At 40.7% G+C, this 6,026-nt stretch overlaps 1 long non-coding RNA gene across 1 annotated transcript; it reads right to left on the bottom strand.

Moving 5' to 3' along the window:
• Nucleotides 1–1,233: 1,233 nt before the first annotated feature.
• On the bottom strand, nucleotides 1,234–4,778 carry LOC103478969 (uncharacterized). The gene is made up of 3 exons (XR_535877.2): nucleotides 4,465–4,778; nucleotides 1,690–1,755; nucleotides 1,234–1,566 (listed from the first exon to the last, which is right to left on the bottom strand). It is a non-coding gene; the product is annotated as an uncharacterized LOC103478969 (long non-coding RNA).
• Between the last annotated feature and the right edge of the window lie 1,248 nt (nucleotides 4,779–6,026).

Raw genomic sequence — 6,026 nt, 5'->3', positions numbered from 1 at the left:
TGGGCGGTACCGCCCCCCAGGGGGCGCTGGCGGACATTTTTACTAAAGGGGGGCGCTGGGATGCCTTTGGGGGGCGTTTAGTCGAAGGTAAACTTTACACCTTAAATGCACAACAATGCCAGTTTAGACTTTGAGCAACTTGGTAAAACTTGTGTTGTGTGTATTGTGTAACATTAAACCATGCTTGGCTGCAACTGTATCGATGGCAGCTCTTCTTCTATTCAGTGTTTGTTAGCTTCTGTTAGCTTCTTGGCGCAGCTCCGTTCTCCTGCAACTGGTAGCTAAAATGACAATACCCTCACTGTGTATCCCTCTGAAAAATGAACCAATTTAAATAAAGAAATCCCTCCATGGGTGATACCACGATAGAGAGCGTTCATTTTATAGCGTTAACACGGTGCTGTAAGTGGTCCGGTATGAAACGGGGGTGATAGAACAACACAGCACTTTTAAATTTCAATAATCAGAATGCAGAAATTGTTTCCGTTGTTTTAAAAGGTTTATGTCAGTCTGCCTTTTCCCCATCGATACGCTTCCCGACCGCCCTGCACCTTAGGGRHWAAAAAAAAARWCGCGCACATTGCGCAAAACTTTGAAACAGGAGAAGCGGGACATAAAACGGAGCGACGAACTAGATGTGAATTATGGCATAAAAACAGAGAATCCGACACTGAACAGTGGAAAAAAATCAACATATGATGTGAAACACATGACGATTAGTCGGCGCAGTAGGTGATGAGTGAAAATTATTCGTCTTATATTATTCGTCTTATAATGGATAAATGATAAATCTAGCAACAAGAAAGGAACTAAAGTGGACATAGCAATAAACCAAGAGAGGATAATAATACTCATTGTGACTAGACTAGCTAACTTTTAAACAAAGTTAGCAGTAAAATTTTGGACATGTGACTATTCCAGAATTAAAATGGCTTAACCAAAAATATTTAGTTCTATATATGAAAGTAAACTGACGAGATGTTATAAACGAGCGATATTCATGGCAACATTCCTGACAGACAGTTTACCTCATTCAAATGGAGCTTCTCTGACTCCGTCTGCTGCTGCCTTTACTCTGAGCCGTTCAGAGGGGGGATGGGGAGGGGGAGGAAGCGCTCTGCTGTATGCGCTGTTGTGCGCCTTCAAAATAAAAGCACGCGAGTGGAAGATTTTAAAATTCTTCGCAACTGCGGTGAAATTATTGGGGGGGACGAATGTGGTTCTCTCGCTGCCTACGCCTATGGCTGAAGGTGTAAAATGTGGAGTAGTTTATGGTTGTCGTCCCTCCAATGTCACTGCACGCACTCATCCAAAACCGCCGACTTTAACTTTGGATCACTTGCATGCATCCTCACAGTCTTTGTGTGTGCTGGTCACAAAAACACAGATTAAGAAACAGGGCTGTGAYAGGGGGGCAGAGAGGGGTCCTTGTCCAGTTTAATTTCCCCTTTAATCCTGTGAATGTTCCTACACCCTGTATGGGTTTTTCTTAAACCCCACCTGTTTAGCCTGCGGGGTTCGGAGTGTGCAAGCGCCATGTGCGATCATGTGCCCCTTCCATGTTTCCTAGAAAGTCAACATGAGACTAGGATTAGATGGTGTGAATGTGTACTTGTCTCCTTCACCCTTTTACATACACACAAACACACACATTCTCTGACGTGTTGTCCTTTAGTTTCTGGCCCTCACCTCTGTCCACAGAGGATTTGMAAAGCGTGCCTGCACCTCCCTCATTTGGCTTATGTGGAAATCTTTCTGTGAAAGGAAATGAGAGAGGATTTGTGGTGGATAATAGTTTCTAAGTTGGTTTGATACACAGAGTATATGGGGAGTTATTAGCAGGTCTGACTCTGTGCCTACCACTGTCTGACCCCAACCCTGACCCCTGGCTGGCATTAAGTTAAAATCATCTCTGAAGGTCAGCCTAGTGGTTATGATGGAATTATTTTTAGAAAAAAATGTGTCCGAGCTTGCTGATGCCATATTTCATTTTTTATGGTTTCAAACTTTTCACTAAACCTTAACCCCCCTTGATGTTGGATTCAACTTAATTCAGGCTTTATTAAAGACACAGAATGCTGCTCCATATGAGAAATGTAGAGAATAGAGATGCACCGATCTGAGGTTTTTAGGTGATCATTTCTGACAATCAATTAATCTGATCTAAAAACAAATAAAACTGGCACATTCTGCAGAAATTTCATTTAAGCCTGTTTTATACAATATTAGAAATACAGTGAAAGCTGACAAATAAACAAATAATTCCATTACTTTGGAAAAAAAGAATGTAAACATAGCCTAAATCGCAATAACACTGCTTTGCTTTTTCATTTGTAGCAAAGCACACATCAAGCTATTCTTCTATTCTGCTTAACTTAACATCAAAACGCTGTAGTGCTAACCTGTTTGTTTTTTGATTAACTGATTAATAATCGACAAAACTGTTAGAATTTTTTATTTTTTTTACTTCAATGCAATTATAGTTTTGCACGACTTTAGCTTAATTAATAGGTATGTTCTTTCTGCAATTTACTCCTTTTTGAGTCTGCATACTCTGTTTAACAATTCATGTGGCCAGTGATTCAATATATATATATATATATTTTATTAAAAGTTGAATTAGTTTTACCACTACTTAAAAAAAAAACAATGATCAGACATTGTAAACAGCCTGAAGCACCACATGTTACTGAGTAGCACTGTTGGCATACTTGACATTATCAAATGATTACTCTTTTCCCTCTCTTGCAAAAAAATAGAGAAATATTTCTGGTCAGGAAAAATATGACCAGTCCTGGCGTGGAAACCAACTGGCTGCTGACTGGCTACCACAGCAGATGGCCCGACCAAATAAAGTCGATATCAGCATGTTAGACTTGTGGTACCCTATAAATAGCAGAAACACGAAGACAGTTAACATTAATCATAAGAGGCTGTGAAAATGTTGAAACTGGAACTGTTGCCGTGACAGTCATACTATGTCTACACAGAAATTGCAGTACCTTTGTAGTGAACACCTCAGGTTCACATTTTTTTCCAGGGCTTAATTCAGGATTAGAATAGATCCTTTTTTGTTTGTCTGTCTGGTGACCTCAGCTTTAATGAGGATAACAATTTAATGTGGTGCGGTCTGAGGAGACGTTTATTGCACCTCGTAGCCAAGAGGAGACCTTGACTTAGGCAGGTCTCTTTTATTTTCCATCATATTTTTCCTTGTTTCAAATGTGTAACACAGTTAGTTTGTTGGAGTTGGTATACACTTCATTGTGACAGTCTGCTTTACATTACTCCCATAACTGGTATGTTGATCCCACAGTTCTGGTTCTGAGTCTCAACCAGATGTGAACACCTGTTCTCATCTGTCCTCACAGTTTAACAGAATCTTCCTGTAATAATTCCCAAATACTCCAGAAATATCTATGCATAACTTTTGCGGATGTGGCAGCAACTTCATATGAAACTCTTTAATGATTGCCTTTATACAGATGATTTAGAAAATATGGATTTAATTGATCCATATGGACCGATCCAGTACAGCTGGGAATGAAATCTGGGGATGAAGCGCTACCACTCGACAATCCACAATGACCCAAATCTTGCCTGACGCAGCTTCCTTAGTGGGATATAACGTCACTGCTATGTCAGTAGTTTCCCAGAAACACTGACCTCAGTACAACTGTAGCGCGCCTATGGTTCACATCGACTGCTTCGTAGGAACATGTTGCCATGTAACATCTGGGAATAGTTGTGGAACTGTGGGAGGGTGTTACTTCCATGTCTATAAGAAGCCTTGCCTCTGTGTTGGTGCAATGCTTTAGAGCCTGAAGCCAGAGCAGATCATGCCGAAGCTTTGTCTGATCTCTGTGCAGAAACAGGTATGTAAGCATTTCCATCTTAAGTGATATTTAGCTTAATCTGTATGGCAACATATTTTGGCATAGTACTACATTTATTAAACTGATATCTGCAAGCATCCTATTGGATAATTACTGTTAGGCGATTGATTACTGTTCAGCGGGCAACAAGTTGTTTAACCCTAACGAGTGCAATGATTAACTTCTTATTTTTTAAACAACAAAGTCCCACGTTTGCGGAAATATGTTAGAGATGTTGGTCATTTGACGCTTCTTAAACCTCAGACGGAGAAAACATTTGATTGTCCAGCTGATTATTGAAAACCGGAAGGAAAGTCCGTAACAATCTGCAAACACTTAAACGTTTGACATCAAGTTGAAGAAAAACAACAGTTGAACTCCTGGCTGTGTTCAATAGTAAAAATAAGAGCATTTCCATGCACACAATGCACAGGAAACTGGAGGGCTTGGGACTGAACAGCTGTGTAGACACAAGAAAACCTCTAATCAGTGAGGGTAACTGGAGAAAAAGGCTAGAAATTGCAAGGCAACATAAAGATTTGACGCTGGAGCAATTATAGAAAGTCAGGTGGTCTGAATCCAGATTTACCTTCTTCCGGTATGAAGAGCACATCGGGGTAAAAAGTGTTGCAGATGAAGTGATGAACCCATCATGCCTAGTGTCTGCTGTACAAGCCAAGGTGGCCAGTCCTATGATCTGAGAGTCGTCTCAAGTCTAGACTTTGCACAGTGGTTGGATTCTACCATCATCAGGACAAGATCCTGGTGAAAAATTGGTGCCCATCTGCAGCGGTTGTCAGTCTAGAGACGCAGTACACCCTGTACAGGTTGCTGTTTCATCTCAGGGAAACACACAGAGAAATTACAATGTACACACACTCCCATTAAGCCATTAACTCATGTTTTTAGACTGTGGGAGGAAGCTGTACTACCCACTGAGAAGCCCTCCCTAAAACCCCGACACACTCGGATGGCTCATACAGAAAAAAACCAAGGCCGGGATTCAAAACCAATATCTTATTTTTGCAAGGCAATGGTGCCATCAACTCTTCTACCGTTGAAAAATTCTTATTCAACTTCCTGTTTTTCACTGAAATCTCACCACTTAAAGGTCTGAAAGTAGTGTTTCCCAACCCTGGTCTTCAAGGCACACTGCCCTGCATGTTTTAGGCGTTTCCTTGCTTCAGCACAGGTGATTTCAATTAGGAGGTCTTTACTGAACTGCAATCATCTGAATGAGGTGCATTAAAGCATGGAAATTTCTAAAACATGCAGGGCAGTGTGCCTTGAGCATCAGGGTTGGGAAACACTGCCTTAAAGGACCATGAGTGCCATGCCTGTGAAGTAGAAGGGGTTATTTTATTTTAGAATCTTACCTTTTGGGACTTTTTTTGAACAGCTCATTGATACTAAAAGTAGCTAAAGTGGATGCAAGTTGGCGTCCACACTGAGTCTTGCCAAATTAACTTCTTGGAGCTTAGTTGTTGGGGCATTCACTAATCAGAAAAAAATTTTGTTTTTCCTAAACGATCGTACATTCATGATTAGTCACCAGTCAATTTCTCCATGAGTCTTTAAGGGTCTTTAATTGCCAAGGTAGCTATGAGTTATATGAGTTATAGTTTGTGGCAAACCTTTTCTTTTTTTTTTTTTTACAGCAAAACAATAATTATTTGACAGGTTTAAATTTCAGTTTTCCTGTCATTGTTAGTTTTATCAAAAGCCGATCTACATTTTGTAGTTGAGGGATCTCAGAAGGACCATCTCTTCATAACGAGGATTTTGAAAACCTTTTTAAAGGGGCATTATGTACATATATTTTCTCATGAAAGCTAAATAGTCTTTTGTGTATTTCTATTTGATGCAAAATGTTATCTTACTCAACTTAATTTATAACCCTGATTGAATTTCCACCTTACAAAGTTCACATCAGCAGACAGCCCTCTGCCTCCCCCCAGCTTCTGGATAACAGCTTACTGCTGCCCCCGGAGCTTGAGGTCTACCCACTTACATCCATAAAGAGGCAGGAAGGACCCAGGACTCGGTGCTTCTGGGACTCTGAGCGGCCATTTATTGGTGGGGATTTGGACATCTTGTGATATTTGGGCTGGTAACGGTGTGTTATTACACCCACAGCCTGTCTGGTGGGCT

The sequence above is a fragment of the Poecilia reticulata genome, linkage group LG17 (genome assembly GCF_000633615.1).
Source record: "Poecilia reticulata strain Guanapo linkage group LG17, Guppy_female_1.0+MT, whole genome shotgun sequence".
Taxonomy (NCBI): Eukaryota; Metazoa; Chordata; class Actinopteri; order Cyprinodontiformes; family Poeciliidae; genus Poecilia; species Poecilia reticulata.
Note: the sequence above shows the minus strand (reverse complement) of the source record. Positions and strands in the feature narration are given on the sequence as shown.